Source organism: Triticum aestivum, chromosome 7B (genome assembly GCF_018294505.1).
Source record: "Triticum aestivum cultivar Chinese Spring chromosome 7B, IWGSC CS RefSeq v2.1, whole genome shotgun sequence".
In the NCBI taxonomy this organism is placed as follows: Eukaryota; Viridiplantae; Streptophyta; class Magnoliopsida; order Poales; family Poaceae; genus Triticum; species Triticum aestivum.
The window spans coordinates 206,579,096-206,594,684 of record NC_057813.1 but is presented as its reverse complement, the minus strand read 5'-3'; positions in this window follow the sequence as shown (position 1 = coordinate 206,594,684).

Here is a 15,589-nt window from a genome sequence, read left to right as displayed (position 1 = left end):
GGAGCCAAAGCCTGAACCTCCTTGGGAAGCTCCGTCACCAGAAGATTGTTATTCCGGTTGAACATAACTCTATACAGATCCTCAGCGCTCCAATCAACAATGCGTGGCTGCAAAACAATAAAACAAATTATCAAAAATCATGACACATAAAAAAGGATGCACAATAAGCCAAAAACAGAAAGTGAAAAGCTCAACAAGAAACCCACGTCATTATCTCAAATGTTCTCAACGATCTTTTCACCATCATAGCATCCCGCATACTTCAAAGTATAATGGCCACATTCATTTTTACCTTGAAGTGGAACCTTGACAAACGTTGGTTTCTTTGCAAACAGCTCCCAATTGGGCTGCTTGTTCGCATTGTACTGAGCATCACCATACACAGCCTTCATTACTTTGACCAATCTAGAAATCTGTAAAAAACAAAAGAACCCACACAGTTTTAGGTCTCAGAAAAAGCAGAAACAAAGATGCAGAAATATTAATCCAGTATAGATAATAAATGTCACTCACAATCTTCTCGCAGTCTTTGTGATAGGTGTTCTTTGAAGGACGGTGGTTCTTCGGATAAGGTAAAGAGTCAAGGATGTCAACTCTACTTCGATATCGATTCATGACATATAAGGAATAGTGGTTTACTTTCCTATCCTTTGATAAAACCATAGGCTTGAATAGAGGCATCATGATCTAAAAACAAATGACCAAAAAAGAGATGTTAAATATTCAAACTAAAAACCAGCATCACAACAAACAAATAAAAACCAAAAATCAGCTAGTCGATCTCACAAGGTCGGCACTGGGCAAGTCTTCATTAGCTTTAACATAGCTCTTGAAATCTCTCGCTGCACTCTCCTCATTAAACACTTTATTTTCATCCTCGTAAAACGAACAGTCAAGCACCACCTGCAAAAAAGCCAAAATAGAAAATAGACAGCGGTAAAGAATCAATAAGCAAAGTATTATTAAAACTCGTAAAAACAATAGGCAGTCTTGTTCAGCATAAAGAAACCGATCTGATTGATTACCGTGATGAAATATGGACTCAGCAATATCCTTTTCCCAGATGCGAAATCAGCATTTCTATAGGGATCTTGCTTCCAATCATCAATGAGGAAGTCCATTACATCACCCTCCATCATTTGCCCAGGTGCAAAAACTTCCCAGATGTGTTTCCCAGTGAAGCTAGTTACGTTATCATCAGGCTGAGGTATCATTGAGAATGTATTCCTGTAGCACACACAAGAACAAAAAGAAGGAGAAGCAAGATAAGGCATTCATAGAAGTTCTAGTTGTATAAAAAGGAACAGTTCAAGTCATATTTATCTAGCAGTTACAAACAACAGAAGAAAAGGAAGAGGAAAAATAATGGGAGATACTCACTCGGCATACTTCTCACGCCATTCATCACTAAGCAACAGATTATACAACCTGCGAGCCTTGTCCAGGTGAGGGAATTTATAAGGGTGAAGCTGCTGCACAGGGGAGCAAAACTTTATAGGAGCTCTGGGCGCACGCTTCATGCTTACAACATTGCCAGAATCCAAAGCGGGATCTTTCCTAGCACCACCAGCTCTACGAGCCATTATTCCAGCAAGGGGAGATAAACCTTTGGCAACAGCGCTCCTCGTGACTCTTCCAACGCCAGCAATCTTGTCAAACACATCATCATCGCTGTGTATCAATTCCACAATGGGATTCTTGGGTGTAGTAGGACTATCTGCACAAGCAGCCGTAGAACCTCTCAGAGCTCCCAACCGCCCCTTCATAACACCACATCTTGTCTTTTCGGGAGAACGCCCCTGGTTAAGATCAATAGCTATGCGCTCGAGCTCCAAGAACTGGCTACCAAAGAACCTGCAGTCATACTCACCAAGATCCAGCCACTCACCTGGAAAAAAAAAGAAGACCGCACAAAGCATAAGTTCAAATGCATATTTCATGACAGTACTAATAGAGAAGTACAAGCTGCAAAAAAATTACAAAAGTCCATTCACACGTACAGGGTTCGATGCCAAACAAACCCCGGAAGTCAACATCAAACACTCGCTAGTTGCGCAGGTATACAACAAAGTCTTCCTAATGTCCAAAATGTCTTCATGGTTGTAATCGTCCATTTCAATTACACCATCCTCCCGGCAATAATAGGTCTTGCAGTTTTGTAGCATAAAGAATCCACAATCATGCCTGTAAACAAAGGAAAAAACAAAAAATGGTACAACGCAAAATCCAAAAAATACAGGAACAACATCCTCCAGCAACAAAAACAACCAGCAAAAATCATTAAAAACGGATACTCACGTGTTTTCCTGCTGAGGCACCCGCACAAACTCGCAAGAGAAACCATCAATATGCGCCGGTGAGAATGGTTTGGCCCTGTCTACACTGGACTCCCTCCAAAGCTTCTTTATATTATCTATCATATTCCTTAAGGATCTAGCTGCATCACCCCAGGTTTCATCACGGAGTGAATCAAGACACTCGAAACGACGGAACTTCAAATTCAGAACAACCAAGCACCAATGCCCAGATTCTTCACTAGGCTTCATGGTAGCCACAAATGACGGCGGATCAAATGTAGGGAAAAGAAGCTGGAAAAAAATCGCAGAGGAAAAATGAATTTACCAAATCATAATGAAACAAAAAATTCAGCCTCGAAACAATAAAATAAAAGAGGGAAATTGAAATTCATAAGTACAAACAAAAAATCACATAATCATAAATAATTTATATCCACTGCGATATAAATCACATAATCAGTTCAATTTCCTTGCAACAATAAGTGCAGCTTTAATAAAAGAAGCACGGATCATTCATAAGTCCAGGTGTAAAAGAAGCACAGATCAAGTTCATTCCCCCCACCTCCCAAAACTGTAAAGAAAACATGAAAGTTCAAGTTAATGAGTACAAAAAGTCCAAGTTCACCTACTTGGTCAAAACCATCAGCACCTGATCTCGTGAACCAATTTAGCACATTGGAATCAATATTTCCATCACAGATCTTGGTCTGTTGTACAAAAAGAACAACAACAGTTAGAAAATTGGAAAAACAAGTTATCATCCTATTTACAAAAAAAGCAAAATACTGACCGTCACCCATCTGGGAACTATCAACTTGTCAGTGTCTCGGTACTTCTGACGTAGAGAATATAAAACAACATCAGCACTATCTGAGTTGAGCATGCCAGTGGGGACAAACGCTTTAGCAATAGAACCAACACTGGCATCACATTCTTTATTTTGAAACATCGGCTTGTGACTGGAAAAACACAAAAGATTACATGAATTAAAACTACTGCAACAACAACAATAATCATACGAGAGAAAGAAAAAGAGACAAAAAATAGTACGGGCAAAATCCAAAACTAACCATTTCGTACGGTTCGTGCGCAACCTCGTAACAGCGAAGAAAAACATATCAACCTTAACAACATTACCACTTTCTACTTGCAGAAAATGATGAAAAATAATAAGTTCAACAACTACAAGAGAACATGTCCAAAATGCCAAAATTGAGAAGTACGCCCCATTTACAAGTCCTTACCTGGACTATGAGGGTTTGACAACGATGGTAGTTCCTATGATGAGACCATTATGCCTCCAGTTTCAGAGTTTGACGATGGGACATCTTGAGAGGAAACCAATATTGATGCCCTTTCAGGGTCTGTAGAAAGAAAATCCTGGGACGACAATAGCGCCTCCTGCGTCAAGGGGTCAGAAGAAATTGACAGAAGTAAATCATCATCATCGGATGGCACCTCCTCCATGCTAGAAGCATCTTGCAATGCATCACCATAATCAAGACCTCCAGGCGGGAAATTCTCCGGCGGCAAATCTTCACAACCAGAAACATTTTCATTCCTAGCAATACCAACACCAGGCGATTTGGCATCAAGTATGCTGGCAGCACCAGCATCCTCATCAGCAACTTTGGTGCCAACATTGCGCCCACTACTCAATGGAACATCACAAGCATCATCTCCACCACTAAGGACAACCTCACGCTCAACATCAGTAATCTGACGAAAATAAAAATTCAGAAAAGTGAGTAATATGAACAAAAATAACAATAAAAAATAAGCTACCAATAGGTGCACAGAAAAACAAACCTTGGAAGCATTCACAGCAACATCATCGATCTTGCTGTTGCTAACATTCAAAGCAACATCACCAATGGGCAAACAAGGCTCATCGCCAACAATAGGACCCTGATTCAAATGTAATGAGGCAAAAACACAATGCTATTATGAGCAACAATAAACACAAGGAATTAAAACAACAGTAACAAAAAAGGTAGTGACCCCCTTGCAAACTATAAACGGTGTGGGATAGAAAAATGAACAAGCAAGACACATCGGTGCGCATGAAATTTTAAGAAAATATGAATAAACACAATGAAAACAAAAATAACCTTGCACTTATCAGTGGATGGATCATTAACTCCACCGTCAACAGCAACCTCAACATTATGACTGGTCTCCTACATAAAAAGAAAAATTAATAAACAGATGTAGATCAGGAAGTTCAACTACAATACTAACAGCAAACAACATAGTAAAAACATACAAACAACGAGGACTGACTCACATCAACAACAGGGTGCTGCGAGCCAACATCGTTCATACGCTGATCAGAAACATTAGCCTCAGTACCATCATCAGCCCTGCTGTCGGTGCCAGCAGCCTCATCGTGATCAATCTGCATGAAAGAAAATTATTAATAAATAGATGAACATGAGGAAGTTCAACTACAACACTGACATCAGGACAACAAAGTAAAAATTGCAAACACCAAGGACTGACTCACATCAACATCGGGACGCTCAAAGCCAACATCATTCGTTTCGTGATCAAAAACATTAGCCTCAGTACCATCACCAGCCCTGCTGTCGGTGGAAGCAGCCTCATCCTGCTCAAACTGCTTGATAACAACATTTGCACTTTCTTCATATGGCTTGCAGCGAGAGTTTTGCGTAGTTCTGAAACGCTTCATGTTGTTCAACAGACGAACCGAGCTCTGAACTAGATTAGCGGCACCGTCACGCATATCACCGATTAAAATTCTCTCCATCTCAATGTAGTCAACAACTTCCTCAGCGTTAAATTGATGACCTTTAGGAAGGATACCATTGATACAGCTCAAACGCTCAACTGTTGTTGGGACCTTTTGCAGCTCAGAACACACATTACTTAAGATATGATCAACGCGCTCCAATGCTGAAACAGCAACATCAATACCAAAACCCTGCCTCTGTGAAGCACTAGCATTACTAGGGCCAGGGGGGGCATAACCAGCACCCTCAACACCACGGCCATCCCTCAACTCATCGGGCAGAGATGAAAACTTCGGAACCTGAGACGACGGCATCTCCAGGACTGGCCGTTTATACACTCGGAAAAAAACAACCTCCTCTTGAGTTTTCCACTACAAACAAAAGGGAAAAATAGTTAATCAATCAATGCAACACATAGGGAAAAATAAATCATGATATTAACAGATTTAAAATCAACACCACTAATAAACTTTAACTGTCATTGCCAATTTGTTAGTATTTAACAACAGGCTAGTTGAACAAAGTTATTCAGTTCAACCACACACTAAACAACAGTACTAAAAAACCTACCTAAACCATACAAAATATAAATAGACAACTCTACAGTACACATGTCCACTACAGCAAAAACTAGCTATACCTAAAATAAAAAAAGGTCTGCAAAACACAAAACAAACAAAACTCACCGGAAGCTTCCCAAACACCCAAGTCTTTGGATCTGCATTGCCTTTTTTTATCAAATCTGCATCAACCAGATCAGAAAGCTTGGCAGGATCCATGTAACATATGCGGGGGACTCGCATGTCAGGCTCCGCAGTCTTGCCACGGATAAGGCAGTCAAGGTACATTAGTACAGGCCCTATGGCACAGCCTGTGACTGCCTTCCCCATGGTATCACCATTTTGGTACTTGGCAACAGCCCTTCTAAGCTCATCAACCATCAGCTGGCAATAATCCATATTAGCCATGTCCTCAAAGACGAGACCCTCAAACATTGCTGCCTCTTTGGAAACACGCGGGGCAGAACCAGGCAACACAACCTTCATAAACACAATCATGAAGAACACTTTCAGAGCAAGGTCATCTTTGCTGGGATCCTTGATGAGCACCTTGAGCTTATTCCTCAAATCCTTTGTCTTGATATCTTTGTCCTTGCTAATGTTGTAACACCCCGGATGTAACTTTCCATCTTTGTAACTCCAACTCTTGCCATTTTCGGCTATGTGATATGGTATTCCCTCTGTGGTTGGGTTTTGTCTTTTGTTTTGCATCTTATTTTTGTCATGCATCTCATATCATGTCATCATGTGCATCTCATTTGCATACTTGTTCGTCTCATGCATCCGAGCATTTTCCCCGTTGTCCGTTTCGCAATCTGACACTCCCACATGCACCGGCGCACCCCTCTTGTCTATTTTCGTGTGCGGGTGTTAAAAGTTCTCGGAATGGACCGAGCCTTGCCAAGTGGCCCTGGTATAGCACCGGTAGACCACCTGTCAAGTTTCGGGTCACTTGGAGCTCGTTTGGTACTCCAACGGTTATCCGCATATCCGCAAAGGCCTCTTTTGAGTTGCAGCCCAACACCCCTCCAAAACAGCCCAATAACCCATCTAAGTCACTTCCATGCTCTCCGCCGTCGGATCATGATCGTGTGGGCGAAAACCGCACCCCATTTGGACACTCCTAGCTCCCTCTACCTATATATATGCCTCCCCCTCCGAAATTCGCAGTCCAAAACCCTAGACGAAATCCCTCCTCCACCGCCGGACACGTCCGGATCGGACCGGACGCGTCCGTCCACCGCCGCCCGTCCTACCGCGCACGGCCACATCGCGGGCCGCGCCCCGCATCGCCGCCGGCCGCGCCAGGCCCGCCAGGCCCGTCCCCGGCCCCCACAGCCCGCGTCGCCCCCGCGCTCGGCCCGCAGCCCCGCGTCGCCGCCGCCTTGCCGCCCGGCGCACCTCGCCGTCCGCGCCGGCCGGGCCGCCACAGCGGATCTCATCCGCCGCCTCCGCCCGCGCCCCGCCGCCGGCCGCCTCCCGCATCGCCGCCGTCGCCGGCCTCCGCCCCATCGCCGCCAGCCTCCGGTCGCCGCCCCGGCCGCATCCCCGTCCTCCCTCGACTCCGGCAGCCGCGCCCGGGCCGGATCTCGCACCGCCATCCTCGAAGCCCGAGCCAGATCCCGATCCAGAATCCTCGGTTGACTTTCTTCCTCCCCCCGAAATTCCACTAAGTCATATTCTGTCATAATTTTGTTGCATCTTCATCGCCCCACAACTTTGCACCTGTGGCTCCGTTTTGGGCGTGTAGCATACCGAATTGTTCGTCTCAAAGAGTGCATCATTTCATCTCATTGCATCATTTTCATTTGAGCTCATCTCGATGCCCGAAATTCTGTTGGAAGAGGGCTTCATAATGTTAGTTTCAGATTCTTATCAGAACGAGCTCTTTTGTCATTTTTGCCATGATTGATGTGTGCATCCTATGGACTTGGTCCCTAAATGTGTTTTGAACTAGGCTATGTCTTCTTTACAGAGGTGCTTACCATGTATTTTTGTGATCAATGTGGTGACTAGCACAAGCATGCAAACAAGGCTTCGTGTTAATGCTGATTTTAGTCCCTGTTCTGCTGTAATTTTGATGCCATGTAAACATGTTGCTACAGAGAGATCCATGCATAATTTGAGATACTTCAGTAATGGTGTTTTGAAAACATGGTTATGCTCTATCCATCCATGGTCTTGGTTGTAATTATGGAGTAGTCTAGCATGTCATTTTCGTGCTCTACTTTTGCTTCAAAATGTTTCCTAGCAGATTGTTTACATGTTATTCAATTTTGTCGAGGTTGTTGTAGTTGGTCCGGGTATGCTATGATGTTGTTTCTTGCCATGTATAGCTTCTATGCCATGTCTTCTTGATGGATGTATGATTAGTTTATCATGAAGTGCTCTGTAGTGAGTGCATCGAGCTCATGAAGGTGCCTTCGTAATTATGTCAATGCCATGCTTTGTTTGCTGAATCTGTTAACGGAACTTGCTATGTTTACGTGGGTGCCATCATATTTTCTGATCCTTTTTGGCTTATGGTCAGTAAGGGACTTTTGATCTATGCTTTGAGTAGATTCATGCCATGCCTTATTTTGCTATTATAAGTTCCTGTAGCATGTTGATAACTTGCTCTGAACATTGCTTCGTGATGCTGTTTATGCCATGTCCAACCTGATATTTTTTGCACTTTCTCCATGCTTGTTTGAACCTGTTATGATGTGATTTAGCCGTAGCTCAGTGTTCCTATTTTGTAAAGCATCTCCTGTAGATCATTTCCATATGCTTTGTTTTATGTTGGGGTGCTGTAGCATAGTTTCTTGTTGCGTGCTAAGTAGCATCGTGCTGTTAATCGCAGCTTTGTGCCATTCTTGTCTTGCTTGCCTTTTGCAAACCGTGCATCCGTTCCCGGTGATCTTTATATCGATTTCAACCAAAATCATCTCATCTTTCCAGCGGCATACTTGGTTTGCCAAGTTGATGCCTTGTTCATCAACTTTCCTTCCGAAGCACGCATATGCATTGCATATCACATCTCGCATACCATGAAATGTATTGCATCATGTTGCTTGCGCATTGCACCGTGATTTATTGTGGTTCCTTTGCTTGTGTTCTTGCTTTGGGTAGAGCCGGGAGACGAGTACGTGCACGAGGAACCTGTTGAGTATGCTGACGAGGATCAAGCCTTCGACAACTATGAGAACCTTGCAGGCAAGATGACCATACCTTCGATATCACCTCTATCTTTGCTTGCTAGTACTCGCTCTATCGCTATGTTAGCCCTACCTGCCTTTGTTTACCATGCCTCCCTATTGCCATGTTAAACCTCTAACCATCCTGTCCTAGCAAACCGTTGTTTGGCTATGTCGCCGCTTTTGCTCAGCCCCTCTTATAGCATTGTTAGTTGCAGGTGAAGATGAAGTTTGTTCCTGGTCGAAACATGGATATTTTGGGATATCACAATATCTCCTGTTTAAATTAATGCACCTTATATACTTGGTAAAGGGTGGAAGGCTCGGCCTTATGCCTAGTGTCTTGTTCCACTCTTGCCACCCTAGTTTCCGTTATACCGGTGTTATGTTCCTTTATTTTGCGTTCCTTACACGGTTGGGTGATTTATGGGACCCCCTTAACAGTTCGCTTTGAATAAAACTCCTCCAGCAAGGCCCAAACTTGGTTTTACCATTTGCCACCTAAGCCCCTTTCCCTTGGGTTTTCGCGAGCCCGAGGGTCATCTTTATTTTAACCCCCCCGGGCCAGTGCTCCTTCGAGTGTTGGTCCGAAATGAGTAGACTGCGGGGCCACCTCGGGGAAACTTGAGGGTTGGTTTTACTCGTAGGATGTCTCATCCGGTGTGCCCTAAGAACGAGATATGTGCAGTTCCTATCGGGATTTGTCGGTGCATCGGGCGGCTTTGCTGGTCTTGTTTTACCATTGTCGAAATGTTTTGTGAACCGGGATTCCGAGGCTGATCGGGTCTTCCCGGGAGAAGGTATATCCTTCGTTGACCGTGAGAGCTTGTGATGGGCTGAGTTGGGACACCCCTGCAGGGTATATAATCTTTCGAAAGCCGTGCCCGCGGTTATGAGGCAGATGGGAATTTGTTAATGTCCGGTTGTAGATAACTTGACACTTGACTTCATTAAAATGCATCAACAGCGTGTGTAGCCGTGATGGTCTCTTCTCGACGGAGTCCGGGAAGTGAACACGGTTTGAGTTATGCTTGACGTAAGTAGTTTCAGGATCACTTCTTGATCACTTCTAGCTTCCCGACTGATGCATTACTTCTCTTCTCGCTCTCACTTGCGTATGTTAGCCACCATATATGCTTAGTGCTTGCTGCAGCTCCACCATATTACCCCTTTACCTACCTATGAGATTAAATAGTCTTGATCTCGCGGGTGTGAGATTGCTGAGTCCTCGTGACTCATAGATTCTACCAAAACAGATGCAGGTGCCGATGATACCAGCGCAGATGGCGCAACTGAGCTGAAGTGGGAGTTTGATGAGGCCCTTGGTCGTTACTATGTATCGTTTCCAGATGATCAGTAGTGGAGCCCAGTCGGGACGATCGGGGAACTAGCATTTGGGGTTGTCTTCTTTTCATTTGAACTCGACCGTAGCCGGTCTATGAGTGTACTTTGAATGATGTATGATCTTAAATTATGTATTGTGTGAAGTGACAATTGTAAGCCAACTCTCTTTATCCCATTCTTGTTCATTACATGGGATTGTGTGAAGATGACCCTTCTTGCGACAAAACCACTATGCGGTTATGCCTCTAAGTCGTGCTTCGACACGTGGGAGATATAGCCGCATCGTGGGTGTTACAAATGTCAAGCTCCGATCTTAACTTCATCAGAGCGTCGTCATATCCATCCTCTGACGGCCTTGGCGCAGAACGACCACCACGAGGGAAATCAAATAATTGTTGTATACCGTCGCTAGTGATGCAAAGCTTCTTATTAGTCTCACCCATGTCAAGAGTCATTGTATCACAATCTATCCTCAGGTACAAAACTCCCATCAGAGGGCGGGAAATGTTAGACTTCACCATCCACTTGAAGATAGAACCAAAACCAGATGCATGAACCCTAGCCACATGCCGACTCTCGAGCAATTTAGCACAATCTTCAACCTCTCTCAACGAACATCGCACAGTCAAGTTCAATTTCTGTTGGTCACCTTCATCCAAGGCAACTTTTCCGGCGTTGCCTCCCACCGGCTTGACCGGACTCATAATGCTAACAGGCTGTAAATGAAAACAGAAAAGCCACACCTTAAAAAATGAATATAGAAAGCAAAACAAGCATATGAATGCAAGTAAAAAGAAAAAGAAAAGATTGCACAAGTTCAAGTATTAAAACAACATCAGTACCACCCCTCAATTGATGCAAACAAATGATCAGCCTAACCTGGCCGCAATACCAGCCGAAACACAATTAAATCATTGCAAGTACAACTAGTAAGTCACATGTAGTACAAAACACAAACCACTGCAAACAATGAATATAAAAAACAAAACAAGCATATGAATGTAAGTTAAAAAAAAGATTGTACAAGTTAAACTATTAAAACAACATCAGTACCACAATCAAATAGATGCAAAACAATGACCAGCCTCACTTGGCCAGCATACCAGCCCAAACACAATTAAATCATTGCAAGTACAACTAACAAGTCACATGTAGTATAAAACACATACCACTGCAAATTCATCTTCTGAATCAACTTCAACATCATCTTCTTCAGATGCAGCATCTTCAGCTTCGACACGAGCACGCTTCTTCACACCTTTGTTCACCTTTGCAGGATGAACTTTACTCTTCTTATTTTCTTTCAACAAAGACCGCTCTTGAAGAGGAGACGAAGAAGGCTTCTTATTTGTCAAACCTCGTGGACTCCGACGAACAGAGGAGCCACCAAGTTTTCTTGGACCAATTTTCACAGCAACACTATCTGCATCAGTTTTGCTATTACCGGGTTGGGAACCAGCTTTCACATGTGGGCTACGCCTCTGTGTGCCATCAGGATTTCGATCTGACATCTTCCTCTTCAAAACAGCTTTCTTCTCCTTAACTCCATCACGACCAAACACTTGCGTCAACCGAGTTTGCATCAAGTTTTTCTTCACAGGCATGTCACTTCCATGAGATCCAGCATGAACAGTTGAAAAACCTGCGTCACCACCTTCATCGCCTACACATTTAGGAGCTTCAGCAACATCAACATCACTTTCTGGCACACAGGCAACCTTTTGACGCCGTTCCAATTCCTTTCTCTTATGGAATTCATACTTCTTCTTTCTTATCCTTTCATCCTCGAGTTGTAACTTCATAGGAACATCCTCAGCTTGGGTAACAGGCTTAGTGCCATCAACACTTTGAGACTGAGTAACAGACAACTGCAAGCTGCCATCACCATCATCAACGTTAAGTGAATACATTCCATCATTAATATCTTTAACAACATCAGAAATGTCCTCTGGAACACCATGGCTGTCATTAACTGCATAAACCAATAACATAACCACGCACATAAAAAATTAAAACACAATTAACATTGCAGACACATAGATAAATAAAGCGCATAGCATCAGACACAAACAAAAAGGAACAACTGATGTAACTAAGCATATATATGAATTAAAGGCTGATAAAAAAAGAGCAAATATAAGGGAAACACCAGCAACATTCGCAAGTTCTTCTAGAGGATTTGGTGTCTCAAAAATAACATTCACAAGATCTTGAAAGCGTTCAGATTTGTCAGAATCAGGAGGCACCGGCACTCCAACATCTGCAACAACATCATAATTAGCAAAAAAGTACAAGAACAATCAATCAGTTCAACTATGTGAACACTATAAGTTCACCTAATAAAACAAATATGAACCCACCACTTGCAGAACAAACTTGAGAAAACACAACTCTTTCAACACCATAATAGTTCTTCACTGACTACTACAACCTATTCAAATGCCCGGACAACAGTTCAAAATACACATGGTGATAAGTACTACAACCTGTCTGCAGGTTGCATCAACTGCCAAAACCATACACGCCATACAATCCAGGACAAAATTAACACATATCAAAATGCATAAAACTTATAAAGTCGATACGGCAACAACTGTACAACCTAAAAACCAGATCTATTAAAACATCATCTAAAATACAGGGAAAATCACCTGCATTCAATTTGTCCGGACTGGATGATGTACCCATTGTACAGTCCTAAAATCTGCCAAACCAGATCTGCAAGACACATGAACAAAAATTAGGGATTTGAACTATTTCAGAAACGAAGCACGCCATACAAAAGCAAAACTCTTACCAGCAAACACAAAATCGGCCACGCAATCCAGTATCACTGCCGCCAAACGCTCGTTCAACAGCAAAGGAACCCTAGCGAGTGCAGCCTGGGACAGCAAAGAGAGCAAGAGATTAGAAATAGAGAGAAAATCTGAACATAAGAGGACGCAAGCAAAGTCAATGGCAGAGCAAAAGGAACAAAACAGAGCACACAGACCTCCACCCCTGGGGTTGAGCCCTTCGGCCGACGCTCCCACGGCGAAACAAGAGTAGCAACTCCCCCTCCGAGAAGAGAAGAAGAGGGGAACGAAGACGGAATCGATTTGGGGACGGGAGAGGAGGGGAACAGGGAAGATCGAAGGTTAAAAGGTGAGTGGGAGGGTTAAAAGATGACTGGGAGAAAACCGACGGCTAAAGCCCACAACCGTGGCGAAGCCCACTATCTCTGGCCATTTACAAAATATAATACCAAAAATCAAATACAATAAAAAAAATATAGATGGAGAAAACAAACGGCTAAAGTACAAATAATAACTCACAACAGTACAAAAAAAATATCAAAAAAGTACAAATGAAAAAATAATTCATAACGGTGCTGGTTTTTCCCCTAAAAAATAAAGATAAGATAATGGGGCAAGTCATGTTACGGACTCGCCTCCGCATGCGACGCCGCGGCACGCCGCGTCGTCGCCTGCTATGGCTCGTTCCTGGCTCTGCCTCGCCGGGATGGGGGAGGGGGGTCCCGACCCCCCCTCCCCCCCCCCCCCCGGCTCGGCCTCGCGCTAACGCGGCAGTGCACTCGTTTGGCAGACGCAGTGCGGTTATTCTGTCCCCCCCCACCCCATGCACCCACACCCCTAAGATAGATAATGGGGCAAAGTCCATACAAGGAAGATGTGTCAGTACAACTATGCCCCTCGGTACGGTTCGGTGCGTGGCAAGTCAGATTTCCCCCCACGCACCCACACCCCTAAGATAGAAAATGCAGTTATTCTGTTTCCCCCCAACCCACGCACCCACACCCCTAAGATAGATAATGGGGCAAGTCATGTTACGGACTCGCCTCTGCATGCGACGCCGCGGCACGCCGCATCGTCGCCTGCTACGGCTTGTTCCTGGCTCGGCCTCGCCGGGATGGGGGAGGGGGGTCCCGACCCCCCTCCCCCCCCCCCCCAGCTCGGCCTCGCGCTAACGCGGCAGTGCGCTCGTTTGACAGGCGCAATGCGGTTATTCTGTTTCCCCCACGCACCCACACCCCTAAGATAAATAATGGGGCAAAGTCCATACAAGGAAGATGTGTCAGTACAACTATGCCCCTCGGTACGGTTCGATGCGTGGCAAGTTAGGTTTCCCCCACGCACCCACACCCCTAAGATAGATAATGGGGCAAGTCATGTTACGGACTCGCCTCCGCATGCGACACCGCGGCACGCCGCGTCGTCGCCTGCTATGGCTCATTCCTGGCTTGGCCTCGCCGGGATGGGGGAGGGCGGTCCCTCCCCCCCTCCCCCCCCCCCACGGCTTGGACTCGCGCTAACGCGGCAGTGCGCTCGTTTGACAGGCACAGTGCGGTTATTCTATTTCCCCCACGCACCCACACCCCTAAGATAGAGAATGGGGCAAAGTCCATACAAGGAAGATGTGTCAGTACAATTATGCCCCTCGGTACGGTTCGGTGCGTGGCAAGTCAGGTTTCCCCCACGCACCCACACCCCTAAGATAGATAATGGGGCAAGTCATGTTACGGACTCGCATCCGCATGCGACGCCGCGGCACGCCGCGTCGTCGCCTGCTACGGCTCGTTCCTGGCTCGGCCTCGGCGGGATGGGGGAGGGGGGCGCGACCCCCTCTCCCCCTCCCCCCAGCTCAGCCTCACGCTAACGCGGCAGTGCGCTCGTTTGACAGGCGCAGTGCGGTTATTTTGTCCCCCCTCCCAACCCCACACACCCACACCCCTAAGATAGATAATGGGGCAAAGTCCGTACAAGGAAGATGTGTCAGTACAACTATGCCCCTCGATACGGTTCGGTGCGGGGCAAGTCATGTTTCCCCCACGCACCCACACACCTAAGATAGAAAACGCGGTTATTCTGTTTCCCCCCCCAACCCATGCACCCACACCCCCAAGATAGATAATGGGGCAAGTCATGTTACGGACTCACCTCCGCATGCGACGCTGCGGCACGCCGCGTCGTCGCCTGCTACGGCTGGTTCCTGGCTCGGCCTCGCCGGGATAGGGGAGGGGGTCCCTCCCCCCCCCCCCCCCCCCCCCCGGCTCAGCCTCGCGCTAACGCGACAGTGCGCTCGTTTGACAAGCGCAGTGCGGTTATTCGGTTTCCCCCCCCCCCCCACCACCCCACGCACCCACACCCCCTAAGATAGATAATGGGGCAAAGTCCATACAAGGAAGATGTGTGAGTACAACTATACCCCTCAGTACCGTTCGGTGCGGGGCAAGTCATGTTTCCCCCATGCACCCACACCCCTAAGAAAGAAAACGCGGTTATTCTGTTTCGCCGCCCCAACCCGCGCACCCACACCCCTAAGATAGATAATGGGGCAAGTCATGTTACGGACTCGCCTCCGCATGCGACGCCGTAGCACGCCGCGTCGTCGCCTGCTACGGCTCGTTCCTGGCTCGGCCTCGCTGGGATGGGGGAGGGGGGGTCCCGACCCCCCCTCCC